At 35.5% G+C, this 15,094-nt stretch overlaps 1 long non-coding RNA gene across 1 annotated transcript in view; it reads right to left on the bottom strand.

Annotated features, from left to right (window-relative positions):
• Positions 1-8,030: 8,030 nt before the first annotated feature.
• Positions 8,031-15,094, bottom strand: part of LOC140848167 (uncharacterized) — a 42,852-nt gene continuing 35,788 nt past the window's right edge. The window contains exon 3 of the long non-coding RNA XR_012128720.1: positions 8,031-9,529. This is a non-coding gene — a long non-coding RNA (uncharacterized lncRNA). The remainder of the gene's footprint in view (positions 9,530-15,094) is intronic.

The following is a 15,094-nucleotide window of genomic DNA, read 5'->3' as shown; positions in this document are numbered from 1 at the left end:
ATGATATGAATGAAAAGATAAGAAATGGTACAACTCCTTGAAAGATAGTTTGAAACTTCTTACAAAACTAAACATATTCTTGCCTAATGACCTAGCAATTGTACTCCTTGGTATTTACCAAAATTAGTTGAAAACTTATATTCACACAAAAACCTGCACATGCATGTTTTATTCATAAGTGCCAAATAAATGGTTTATTCATAATTGCCAAAACTTGAAAGCAGTGAAGATGTCCTTCAACTAAAGAATAGATAAACAAACTAGTATATCTATACAACAGAAAAACTTCAGTAATAAAATAAATGAGCTACCAAAGCATAAAAAGACTTGAAAGAATGTATATTGTTAAGTGGAAGAAACCAACCTGAATATGCTACATGCTGTGTGATTCCAACTATATTTCTTCTGGAAAGAGTGAAACGATGGAGATAGTAAAGACCAGTGGTTGCCAGAGATTTGAGGTGGTTAGGAGGGAGGAATAGGTGGAGCAAAGGAAATTTTTAGGGTTGTGAAACTACTCTGTAGAATACAATCATTATAAATTTGTCAATACCCATAGAAGGTACAACACAAAGAGTGAACTCTAATGTAAACTATGAGCTTTAGTTAGTAATAATGTACCTATGTTGGTTCATCATGCATAACGTATGTACCACATGAATGCAAAATGCTAATGACAGGGGAAACTATAAGTGAGGAGGAGTAAGGGGGTATGTGAAAACTCTGTACTTTTCATTCATTTCTCTATAAGCCTAAAACTATTCTAAAATTAAATCTATTAAATAAAAAATATAAGGGACAATAGGCTAAAAATGTTTGCAGATATAGAGCAAGAGAATGGTACCTGGAAAATATGAAGAACTTCCTCAAATCAGTAAGAAAAAGACATACAATCTAATAGAAATTGGGCAAAGGAAATAAACCAGGCAATACATGGAAAAAGAAATTTGAATGGCAAGTAAAAATGTGAGAAGATGCCTGATTTCACTAGTAAATATATTTAATACCTATTTATTGAACCTCTGCTATGGGTCAGGCACTATTTTAGGTGCTGGGCAATCTAATAGAAATTGGGCAAAGGAAATAAACCAGGCAATACACGGAAAAAGAAATTTGAATGGCAAGTAAAAATGTGAGAAGATGCCTGATTTCACTAGTAAATATATTTAATACCTATTTATTGAACCTCTGCTATGAGTCAGGCACTATTTTAGGTGTTGGGCAATCTAATAGAAATTGGGCAAAGGAAATAAACCAGGCAATACACGGAAAAAGAAATTTGAATGGCAAGTAAAAATGTGAGAAGATGCCTGATTTCACTAGTAAATATATTTAATACCTATTTATTGAACCTCTGCTATGAGTCAGGCACTATTTTAGGTGTTTGGGCAAGACATACATATAAGTGTACTAAATACGGACATTTGTGCATATGGAGGTAAAATGATTACAAGAAAGCATTTCTTTAGCACCCATCATATTGACAAGAATTAAATGTTTGCTTTTATCAGATGTTGGCAAAAATTTAGAAGAGCAGAAAATTTCATGCCTTGCTAGGTGTAAAAACTAATTCAAAAATGCAGGGGGAAAACCTTAATATCTTGTGGTATTAAATATGCATATACTATTACCCCAGAAATCCTACTTCTAAGTACAGTGCCTAAAAGGATTTTACACATGTACATAAGGAAACATAATAATGTGTAGTATAACATTTATGTAATATTTTAAAAATTGGAAGCAATCAGAATTGATAAAAATGAGGTAGATACAAAGGAAGGAATATTGTAAAGCAGGTAAAAGAAATTAAACAGATCAACATGGGTAGATCTCAAACCATAAATATGAGGGAAAAAAAGTGCAAGTAAAAATACAGAGAATATAAAAATAATGTTAATAAAAATATCACATAAAACAATATTATGTTATTATTTACATATGAATATTTGTGGATGTATAAAATAGTTTTAAAATAGATTAGAACAACCTTTATGAAAAGTGTAATATTGGTTGTATATAATGAGTGTGGAGGGGGATGAAAACTGTATATAGGCAGTAAAAGTAACTTCAACTTTGTCCTTAATGTTTTATTTACTTCATACAAAATTGATTGAATAAACATGGAAGAATGTTAGTAAATGTCAGTTTCATTTAATGAATATAACTCCATTGTATCATTTTTTGTGTTTTCCTGTGTTTTTAGAAAGATCTTTAAACACAGATAAAATTGCAAGAAGTACAAGTGAATTTGTTACACTACTCTATGAAATGCAAGTGTTTTTATATACCTATCACAGTTTCTGTAAAATGTCATCTAGCCAACAAGCCCTAACAGAGCCACTTCTAACTCTCATGAACACTGGGGTTATAGACAGCAGTTAGATATATAGATATATATGCTCTCTCTCTCTATATAGATATATAGATATATAGATGATATATAGATATATACATATATAGATATATAGATATAAATGCTCCCTGCAACACAGTGAAAACCTGGGCAGAATTTCCTCTAATTTTCAGACCAAAGGAATTGAAGGGGGAAAATTATAATCTGTGGACTGTTTATGAAGTGGAACTGAAATAAAGCAGATCTATTCACCAAAAAGTAAATAATCCCTTTAGCCCTCCCTGTACTCTGTTCATTGGTCTAAGGAGTGGACAAACGACCTCACCAGACAGATCTCTTGGCAGCCTCTGTCTCCCCTTGTAATGCTGTCTTTGAGATGGCCCTCTTTACACCTGCAACCAACAGTATTTCTTGGTCTACATCTCACCTATTGAGAGCCCCCACTGAGTGAGAAGCAGGGATGGGCAAGCAGCACTAAGTCACATTCCAGTTTGTAGAGTTCCCACCAAGGGGAGCATGGTGTTAGATGTCTTAGTGTATATAGGACTCACCTAAGGATCTTGTTAAAAATAAAGATTTTCAGGCCTTCCTCTTCCTGACACTAAAGACCATGATACAAGGGGTCTGGAATTAGGTACAAGGCTCTGCCTTCTGATGCTAATTACTTCATAACTACAGTTTTAAAACCACACTGTCATTTAAGCTCCATTAAGAAGAGCCCTTGTAACAATGCAAATGGAGAAGTGTAGTTTTTTCTTCTTTGTACTATATTCATTTTGCCATACATTATGCATTGAAAAAAGTCCCCAATCAGTTCAGCAAAACCGAAAGACACTGGGAATTGGACTGTGATTCATATTTACCACCTGTCTTGGGCTATAGATCTGAGAAGAGGCCAACATCTAAGCAGAGAAAGTCCAGAGCCAAAGGAAAGTCACTTACCTGTTGGTCTTTCAGCAAACACTAGGTCTGGATATTTTTCCTTTATTAAGAAGTAAGTAGTAAGATAACACCATGGGATTCATGGAAAAACAACACAAATTTTGAAAGGACAAATTTCCCTAGATAGTGAAGAGAAGAATGAATCTCTGAAAGCCACACTACAGAAAGAGAAAGAAAATTTTATAACATTTTTAGTTTCCTTTTGAAAATGTAAGAAAACATGTTTTCTTTTTAGTAGATGCAGAAAGTCAGAAGAGAAATATCTGAGTGACTTTGTGAAATGAGATGAGATGAGGAGAGAAGAAAGAGGGGTGGGAAAGGAAATGGAAGAGGGAAAGAAGACTAAAATACAGCATCAAAAGTGGGAAGGAATAAAATTTAAACGGGGGCAGATGAATCAGCAATTGAAGGAAAGACATGGAAAGCTCTCCTGCAATACATCTTGAACTCCCACCTATTCTTGTGTATCGCTGAATGGATTCCACAGCCCAAGAGGAAAGCTTGTCCTGGCGGTGCCCTCTCCTAGCTTTCCCTTGGGATTCCACTCCCTGGTCAGGCCCAGATACTGGGTCTACTACCAAATAATTTATCCCAGAGTGGAGCTGGAATCTTTTATTATTTTTTGTAATAACGAAACACAATGTTTCTGCTATTTTTATTTAGCATTTACAACAAGTATCAAAACTATTTACATGAGACATTTTGCCAAGAGAAACTTTCCTCACCCCATCTCCATAAAATAAAGCCACACTGAGCAAAACCTTGCCAAATATCTTGAGTAAATATTTTTTTGCATGGTCAAAGTCATATTAAATGACCTGAGCAATTTTGTTGAATTCAGAGAGACCAATAAACCACCCAGGGGCAAATATTAGCAGTTGTTATGTCCTGGATCCATTATCCTCTATCTAGAATATGTAAATTATCACTCAATAACTGTTTGAATTTTTACATATTATGTAAATTATACATATTAAGATTATTAAAATGTTATATATAACATGTAACAATTATGAATATTTATATTTATATTATATACACACATGCATGCACACACACTTATAATGTTAAAAAAGTCTAAGAAAGACTGCAAGAACTGTGAAGAAATATATCTATAACAGCAATTGTCTGTTGGTTAGATTAGAGAATGATTTTTTTCTCTTCTACATTTTCCAAATATTCTACAATAAGGATTTATTCTTTCAAAAGTTAGGAACAGTACCTTAAAATAAGTATAAATGCATATGATAATGTATTGTGTCCTGAAATATTATTTTAAAAATAAATCCACAAAACTTCTTCCAGCCATGATAAAAATAACAAAAACTGAGCATAACCTCCTGCTGTAAACAATGGGAAAAACATGAAATAACTGTTTTCAGGCGGTTGAAAATAATAAATACAGGACTGAGATTCCTAAGAGAAGGGGAAAAACTGAAGAGAGCTTTTACTTATACTAGCTTTCTGCCTGGAGCCAGTTACCAAAACATAATATGGGGCAGGGGAGGGCAAAGGGAGTTCAGTTGGCCTCGCTGAGGAGAAGAGATGGGGATCAAATTTGGGGAGGCTGGGGCAGTTGGAAATTTTGGAACAAAGTTTCTGAAAGTAGGCAGCCATGAATGAAAAAGGTCTGCGTAAGGTGTCCCCTTAGGTGTTTGCTGAATACTAGGTCTCACATAGAAGTAGTTCTGCTTGTTAAGTTCTTACTATGTTGACTTACCTGCAGATAATAACCATAAACTCTGGACAAAATGTAAAAGAAATTACCGGAAATAACTGGATAGTGCAAAACAGTAGGTAAATTCTGGAATTTGGAAGAATTTTGTATACAGCTTTTAGCTTGAGAGTAACTATACTTGGCACTTGTGGGTCCCTAAAACTCTGTAGAAAACACTGTCTTTCAGGCCTATAAATTACAGAGTACAACTGCTAGAAAGTGAGTAGATATCTAGCAAAAGAGAGCACTAGAGAGGGAGAGCCACAGATTCTGTTCACACACTGCCAAAATCTCTAGGTGACCCACGATCTATGAATACATGGAGCTGACTTTAAGCCACCTGAGAATTAAAGAATTGAACTGAAGATTAAGCTATAAACCAAAAGGCATGACTTGCAGTGTAAGTTCAGTGAAGGTAATTGCTTGCAAGACCAAACAAAATAAACTGTTTGGTAGAGCATCAGAAATCCAAATAAATTAATGAAAAATGTTGCTCTAATTTGTAAATTTCCTTAAAAGACAATTAACTGTTTATAGAAAATATATTGCAAAAGTGGTACAGTTAATAAGCCAAGAGTGGAAATAAAACAGCATATTCACTCAAAGTGTAAAAAGTAAGAAAAGAGAAAAATAAACAAAGAAAACAAATGTAATAACTAGAAAACAAATACCACATGGTGGATTTAAACCCAAAGTACCAATAATTACATTAAATGCAAATAGCCTAAACATTAATTAAATGGCACAGACTGTCAAACTTGATTTAAAAAAGCAATATCCAGTGATAAAACTGTCTATAATAATCTACCTTTAATACAAATACAGATTAATAGTAAAAAAGATATAAAAATACAATGAAAGCACTAATCAAAAGAAAACTGGGGAGGTTATATTAATATCAGACAAAGCAGATTTCAGATTAAGGAATATTATTAGCGATAAAGAGTTTTTTAAAAAAATAAAATTCACGAATTCTACTTTCAAGAGAAAGAGAAAAGATACTAATTACTAACAACAGAATTGAAAGAAGGAACAACACTACAAATACTACAGATATTGGAAGTATAATGAAAAAATATTCTAGACAATTTAATGCTAAAAAGTTCAACCACCTGGGTAAAATGGAAAAATTCTTTGATAGATGCAAAGTAAAACCAAAAGAAAGAACCAAGTGAAAGATACTGAATTTGTAATTCCAAGTTTTCAGAAGGAGAAAACTGGTAGGAAGATTATTATATTGGTGAATTCTACCAGTTATAAAGGAAGAAATACACCCAATACCACACAAACTTTTTCTGAAAATAGAGGAGAGTGGAATGTCTGCCAACTCACACAAAGAAATTATAAGGAAATAAAAAGCATAGAACAATGTCTCTTATGAGCATACATTCAAAAAATCCTTAAACATATTAAAATATCATTTATAGGAATATATAAAAAGCACAATACAGTGTGATCAAGTAGGCCTTATCTTAGGAAAGCAATATGATTTCATATTTGAAAATTAATCAGTAACTCACCATATTAACAGAATGAGGAGAAAATCATATAGTCATTTCAACAGATATAGGAAAGAAAGACATTTGATAGAATTCAGTACCCACTCATGATAAAAAAAGAATTAAAAAAATAGCTCCTCTTCTTTTGATAATAAGCTGCATTAAGACTAGAGTCTTTCCTGTATCCATGGAATGCTAGTTTCCATGTCTGGAATTGGTAACACCATGTGATAATATCACTCCATTTAATAAAACCACTAACACCTGAAATTGGGAGAATCAAAAATAAAATGTCATTTCTTGTTAATCAATTACCTATAGGTGGTAACCATAAAAATGAACAAATACTAGGTTATAATGATAACTGGTATTAAGTAAGTTCCATCTGAAATTTCTTAATACTTCTCAGCTTCTAGATTCTCTGACCCATTCTATTCAGAATTCAAGAATCATTTGGGCTTTATTTTTCTTCTCAGAAGTCTATTCCAGATACTAATTATTATTCAGATCAATGGTCCTAGGAATTAATCTCAAAGTGATCAACAAATTTTTCCTTGATTATCTGAATGTTTTCATGTTTGATATATACAGGTTTATGCTCTTGACTGGAAGGTCCTCTCTTTTTCTATGTTGTACGGAGTTTACCAACATTGTCTGTAAAAGGCCAAATAGTAAATATTTTAGGCTTTTCAGGGTAGAGGGTCTCTATTTAAATATTCAACCCTGCTGTTTCAGTGTGAAAATAGTCATATAATACATATGCACAGGGGTGTGGCTATGTTCCAATAAAACTATATTTACAAAAAAAGCACTAACTTGGATTTGGCCCATGGGTCACTGTTTACTGACCTTGCTCTCCAATTTCTTTATTCTAATTCAAAAGATTGCTCAAAGTATAGGACTTGAAGGACCAAACCACCTTGTTTACATTGTCTAATATTTGCATTCATTCTGGAAGAGTAAGTGAATAAGAAATTTAAATGAAAGTATTTGGAGGATCTACTAAGAAATGTTATCTGTAGATTTGCCTTCTTTTTGCTATTAAGCTATTCAGTATGAAAACCCCAAATCCTCCATGTCTATGCACACAGAAGATGAACAAAAGTAGATCATGATCATGGTAATCCAGATGATACACACTTTTTAAAAAGTATCCAGTTAGTTTCTGTGATGAAAAAAACTCACAGCAAAGAGATGGGCATCCATTTTAAACCTTTGCTTGGTCTGTTTCTGTAATGACCAAGAGTTTGCAGCACAGCTAAGGGAAGAACAGACATCTGTGCAGTGTTAATCCCCTTTCTTTGGTTCCTAAGACTGGATGAATGGAAACAATGAAAACTAATCAATAAAATCTAACACCCAATATATGCATGAGACTGTGTTTCCTACAAATATATATTTATAACACTTACTTTGCTACTTGGTTAGAGCTGCAGTAAAGAATTAATCCAAGAACAAATACCAGTATTAAGGCACATCACAACTGCTTTTAATTAGGAGTTGGTTTTAAAACGTTAGCTAAGTACTTCCACAGCATTCCGTTCTCCCTAATAATCCATTGACAGGCTTTCTTGATCTAGATCCAGTATATCTTCGGCAATGAAATAAATCTTGTTTCAGTCACCAAAGCGATCACATTATTATAGTTCCCTAGATACAACATTTAACATACATAAAAGTCACACATCTCTGCCCTGCTGGAGAGCACTGGCTCACATATGGTATGCTGGATATGCCTGTGAGAGTTCTGGCTCAGTCTGGCTTATTTTGAAGTCATGAGGATTAAAACCTACTCCTCTGTTCCCATCTTAAGGCTTTCAAGCAGTGTAGGTCACACCCTCCCCACTGACCATGTTTGTGCTCAAGTGGTAGGTGAGCCCTTACACACCAGCCTGGTGTTTCTTCCTCTCATATAACCTTGTGGTCTACAGTAGCCTCAGCTGAATCAAATGACTTTCACAAATGGAAGTTATAAGGAATATAAAGTATTAACACAGGCCGGGAGAAACCTGTATTTCTAGTGACTCTACTCCTCAACTTAACTCTCCTTTGGTTAATTTAATTGGTAGCTTAGGATATATTCATTGCTGTATTCTCACTGCCTAGCACAATGCCTATGTCTGTTTAATAAGTGAATCTAATGTCTTAAACAAATTAAAAGTTTACAAGAATTTACATTCCATCTCTCAGTTGTACTCTACCATCTATGACAACTAGATTACTATAGAAAATTAAAGCTAAACTTTCTATACTTCTCTGATATGTTGATCAACCATTCCTGTATTGCTAGAAAAAGTTGTTTTTTAATATTTCACTAGTAAGGTAAAGAAATCCCTATAAGGCAGAATATAGTTTCCATTTTAATCTTCTACCTCTTAAAATTCCTTCATGAAAACCCCTTCTTTTTTCTTTATAAAAACCTAGGAAATCAAAGGAAATTTCTCCATGATTTCCTAAAAAAATACCTTTGGACATGCCTGTGTTATGTGTGAGTACATTTCTCTTTGGCAGCCCACCTAAATTGGAGCATAGACATGCTGTGCTTGGAGGAAAAACATAGTAGTTTTAGGAATCATTTTAATCTCAGATCCCATGTGAATTTACTCTTTTCCATATTTACAATTAACATCTGGAATAGTCAGGTTTCTATAAGCCACACCAACTGCACTAATGATTCAGGTAAAGGGAGACCCCATATAACTCAGACATTAATCCTGACTACCAATGACTTTCATAGAGTGCTAGGGGTAGGGGGCTGTTTATCTGTCATTATTTGATCCCCTTATACTTGAGAAACATATGTCATCGTGGTTTGTCCAGACTAGTCTACCTCCACATCCCAAGGTTGTCTTTCAGTTCCTTCTCTTCTGGGTAGTGCAGTTCCTGAAGGCAGCTGATAAGCCTCACTTTAGTTGGAAGAGAATGCTGCTCAAAAGGGTGAATACAGAATGCAGTGGAGACTGTTCTTTACATCTTCATATCCTGTCAGTACTCTCAAAGTGAGAAGACAGAAAATAACTGTGAAAAGAGAAGGAAAAACAATGTGACTGAACTAATCAATATTGTTTATAGGCAGTTACCATGTGCTCTGCCCTGTGCACAGTATAAAAGAACAAGTGAAACACATACATACAGTTGACCTTTGAACAACATGCTGGCATATAACTTTGGGCTCCCCAAAAACTTAACTACTAATAGCCTACTGTGGACTGGAAGCCTTACTGATAACATAAACAGTCAACACATATTTTGTATGTTTTATGTATTCTTTTATGTATGTTTGTATGTTTATGTATTGAAAGAATAGATTATATTCTTTCAATAAAGTAAGCTAGAGAAAAGAAAATGTTTTTTTCAAATTATTGCACATCTCCAAAAAAATCATCAACATATTTACTGAAAAAATCTGCATGTAAGGGAACCTATGCAGTTCAAAACCATGTCATTCAAGTGTCAATCATAATAAGAAACCATCTTACTTATCCAAACTGCCAGAGCTAAGCCCTTCTCAGTAGAGCTAAAACTAAAGTTATCAGCCAAACTCTGGAGCTGGGCCACTTGTATTCATATTTTGACTCTATGTGGCCTTTGGCAAGTTACTTGACCTCTCTGTGCCTCATTTTCCATATTTGTAAAGTGAGGTATTTCTAAAGTGTTCCTCAAAGGATCATGGTGAAGATTAAATAAAGTTGTATCCTTTTTAGTACAGTGCCTGCTGCTATGCTCCAAGTAAATATTTACTATTATTTCTAATACAATGCCTGGTGGCAAGCATTATATATTTGCTGTTATTTCTGGTTTCTACCACTGCATAGCTGGCTTTCCCCAAGATATCAATATAATGTGGGAAAGATAAACTAGCTCAGTACCTGGCAACTGGAAATCCACAATTGCTGAATAAAAGAGTCCAAGGCAAGCAGGGTACAGATAGCTTGAGGGTACCCAGAAGGCAGTAGAAGGATGTGAAAAAATTGGCCTGGTGCTCCCATTTCTTTGAATGAGGCAATGGTTATCTGAGAAAGTTAAGATGATTTCACATCCACTGACAAGTTGGGTCAAAATATTGCAACTATGTCTCAGTGTGCTATTTTTATGGCTAGCTGCTTTTATATCTTGAGCCAGGGGAGGCCTGTGTGTGTCACTGCTACTTCCTCCCTGAAGGTGTCATGAGGATGAATTTGCTCGGTATACGGAGATTTACAGAGCTAATCGTCAGTGCAGCACTGCCAGAAAGCAGTCGGAAATTAGACTTGATAACCATGTTTCCTTAAATCATTCAGCTATTAGTTTAGCTTTTCTTCACAGAGAAATTTTGTAGTCCCTTTTCTCCTGATAAGAAGTCAAAAAGTTCACACCTACATCTGCAGCTGAAAAACAAGTACCCAGTTAGACTTGAAACAGAAGACATGGTCTCATGCCATAACATATTTTATGTTTCTGTAATGTTTTGCAATGCTTTTTTAAGGTCATTTTTATATATATTATTTGCATGTTATCTTCACAAAATCTTAATAAGCTAGAAAAAGTAGTTGCCTTTATCCTCATTTTTGATGAGGAAATTGTAGCTTAAAGACATAAAATGTTTTATCCAGTCACCTTTTCACACCAAAAATAATATTAATTCCAGTTCAGCTGACCCTCACTCCCATTCACTTTCTAATCTTCATGAATGAAATCTTGAATTTCCACAACTTCTGATAAAAATGCAAAGAACAGAGATTTAATAACTCAGAGAAAAGGTCTTAACCTGACTCTCACTGATTAACATTTTACCAGGTTATGTGTGTATCCAAGGAGAACGAAAAAGAATTACTTACTCTGTCTTTCTCCCAAGTATTTTTGGCCCAGTTCCATAAGGGAGAATCCCAGGGTTCAATCAATGAATACACAACTTCAAATATTATCTGTCACCATGAATTTCTTTTTTGTTACTTCTAGGATCCTAATTAATCCAACCTGGCTACAGACAACACTATCTAATCCCTGCCCTACCCCAGTTCCTTGCCATCTTCCAGACAAGGAAAAAAAAATCCCCAGAATCAAGGAGCAAGTATCAAGAGTTTCTCTGAACTGGTAGAAAATATTCATACTCCATCCTCTTATTGAGTGATTCACTTATTCATACATTCAACAAAATATTTACTAAAAACCTATGATGAACTAAGCTCTGGAATAGGTGCTAGGAAAACAGATTTAAAAGATCACAATAAAATAAAATGAAGTAACGTAAATAAAATAAAATTAATGAAATAAGCCTAATTTCAAAAAGCTTATGTCCAGTGAGAGATGTCAATTGTAATGTGATATTATAATGCTATATGGTAAATTCTCTGAGATATCTAAGGAAGGCTTCCTGGGGAGTGACATAATATACAAAAGACCCAAATATTGTAGCAACACTAAACATTTGAGGAAGAGGAAACATCTGTTTCCATTGAAATGCCACCAGGACCAGCAAGTTGTCAGAGGACAAAGTAGAAAAATGGGGACTGGGAAGAGTTGATGCTCCTCTCCCCCCATCCAAAGATGTTTTCATATAGATGATATCAGCATTAAGACCACTTTGAAGAGAAAGAAATATACAGGAAGCCCCCTTGAAGTAAATGGATGGCGGAGAAAGGTCCCATCCATCTTCCGCTTTGGTGTTCTGGGAAGGAGTGACTGGGACAAGTCTGTACACAGGCTCACTACTTCCTTCAGCCCCACAAACATTTACAGACTCAATGGAGACGTTCTGCAGAACTCAGTAACCCTGGTGATCAGGAAAAGTATACAAAGAGAGAGAGATGGGGCCCTGGTCAAGGGCAGCAGAGAGGAAGACAGACACAAACAGAAAGGAAAAGGGGCAAAGTACTATTTTTGTCAGTTCTTTTCTCCTGAGCAAATATTTTAAGCCTTTCAGGAAGCAAGAATGAATTTTAGAAACTCAGTACAGATAAACAAGATTTGCTTGCTTTTCTGTTGATAAGATTTTGTCTTTCTTTTGTTCTCTTGGGGTATTTCTTTCTTCTTTCTTTTTCTTTTTTATTTCTGAAGCATGCTGACATCTTCTCCAAATTGGACTTTTAACAGAGATACAAAAAAAAAATCGAAACAAAGAAGTCTAAATCTAATTCAGTTCTGATATACCCAATGACAATTAATAAATAATAAATAAGCCCATGAATAAATACATGGCTTCAGTAGTTTTAAAATTATACTTACAACCTGAACACTGTGACAAAGACTATCAGCTGGAGTACAGAGCTGACAGGACTGAAGAGAGGAAGGATAATGAATGGGAAAGGAATGCATCTGTTAGCGCAAAGTGTATGTAAGAGGGATTCCAAGGAGTCTCAGTCTCAAAGCAGGAGTGGGGCTGTGTTCAGAAGCCTAGGGGAGCAGCCAGCTGAGGCCATACCTACAGACCCATAAGGGGAAGTTAGTATGAGATGTCCAAGTAGTTTATCTTTCCTAGAAACAGTTCATCTTTAATTAGAGTATCTGGGGAACAGGGAGAGAACTAGACAAAAGCACTCAGTTACCTCTGTCAGTTAAATTTTTAATGTGAGCAATTTAAGAATAGAAGTGATTAAATATTTTTGTAATATAATCTGTCTCCAATTACTGACCAGAGGCCTCTAGTACAGGATGATTACATTAAGATGGAATTTAGAAGCTTAGAAGAGCCTGAACTGCTGGAGGGAAATAAACTTGTCCATTTCCCCATCTGGGAATGACCCACAGGTTTTTCTTAGGGGTGAAGGGCTGTCCACTCTGATTGGTCAGACCTTCATTCTGATGAAGTGCTTCTGCCATTCCGATTTTTATATATTTCAAATAACATCCCTAGAATCACCTCCATATCAGTTATGTGTACTAATAAGAAAAGCAGCCCTTGTTAAGTGGTATTGTTTGCTCCAAGCTGGATATTTCATAGAGCAATCCTGCTGTTATAGCACCATCTTCCCAAGCAGTGGGACTCATCAGCAAGGAGGATCTCCTGGGAACTGTTTATAGTAAAATCAATAACCATATGAAGCCTATATGCTTTAATGTAACTATCAAGGAGAATGGCCTTCAGCAAACAGGGACTGCCCATTGGCAAGTAAGAATTCCTTGGGAAACCTAGCACTCCTGACCCACTCATGTGAGGCTTCCTGTTCTTGAGCTGGGGAGAAGACAGGGGGAAACCCTGGCCTCCTGGGACCTCCCCAAGTTCACTAATGCTGAAGAGATCTGCAATACAACCAAGAAGAAATCTCCATGTACTTCTGGACTCTTCCTAGCCTCTTTTACTCTTCCTAGTACTCAGGTAACAATGCTTTCAGCTTTCAGCCACAGCCACTGCAAGGCACAGACCCCTTGCCTCATGCACCATCAACTCTGGACTCTCTAACTTCACAAACCTGTTATATAATGTGTAAGGAATGACAGCGAGATAAATCATGAAGCATGGTACTAAGCATGCAAGGTGACAGTCACTCCACTTGGGGACTGAGCAGCAGGGACAAGCTCAAAACTAGATATGCTCTGGAGTAAACTCTCCATCCAGAGCAGAGACTAATAGTTCCACGTAGCTGTTTATTGAAATCTCTATGACCTTCAGGAATCCAGCTTTCAATAGGTAGAGAAAATGGAATTATAGAAGGAAGGTGAGGACAGGAGCACAGAAAGTCCTACTCTTCTGTATGCAATGAAGGGATTTTTTGTTTCTTTTACAGGGAAACAACTTTCTTACTTAATGTTTTGGAAAATGTTTTAGTATTGTCCGTTATTGAGACATGTCACAGAACCTCATAGAATATGATGGGCACTTATTCTGACTCAGAAGGAAAAACTATCATGGATAAATAAGTCTGGCATTCCTTGTGTTCTCTGGACACATCTCACCTCATGGAGTTTAGATTTTTCCGTTTTACTTCTATTTATGAGTGATTTCCATAGCATCCATCTTCTAAGATACCTGGTCCCAGATGGCAAAGAGTCAGATTCTAACAATGGCAACTTCTCAAGGCAGGAAAGGTATTTGCTTTGCTTTGCTTCTAGAGCAGCCTATATGAGACAACATGATTTTGATTTTCCCTTCACATTCTTCTATTTGCATATACTTTCCAAAACTAGAAAAGAAAATACTCATGCCATGAACAAAGAATTGTGCCTGCTCCTTCTCCTCTGGGCATTTGCTTTGGTGGAAAGGGAAATCATGTGGCACACTATTGTGTGGGACACGAATTTCAATTGCTTGCCACCAGACCATGAGACTTCTGTGTTCATATGAAGAGTGAATAATAACTATATACTTTGTAGGTGGAGATAACCTGGCCAAGTTTTACCATGGCAGAATTTGACCCTTGTAGTAAAACTTGGAGACAGAGGATCAATTTCTCAAAATCTAGGCCACAACAAAATTTTAAATGGCATTCCACCTACATAAAAATGTGTTTCCTTTTCTGTCTCTAAATGAATTTAGACTGACCATAAAATGGTTTGCTGTTTCAGTCCATGCTGATATTTCTGTAAAAAATAGTTCATGAGAGCCCTAGAACCAGAAGCAGAGATGTTAGTAACTATTATTATTTATTGAATACTCATTCACATACA

This window comes from Manis javanica, chromosome 3, assembly GCF_040802235.1.
Source record: "Manis javanica isolate MJ-LG chromosome 3, MJ_LKY, whole genome shotgun sequence".
NCBI lineage: Eukaryota > Metazoa > Chordata > Mammalia > Pholidota > Manidae > Manis > Manis javanica.
Note: the sequence above shows the minus strand (reverse complement) of the source record. Positions and strands in the feature narration are given on the sequence as shown.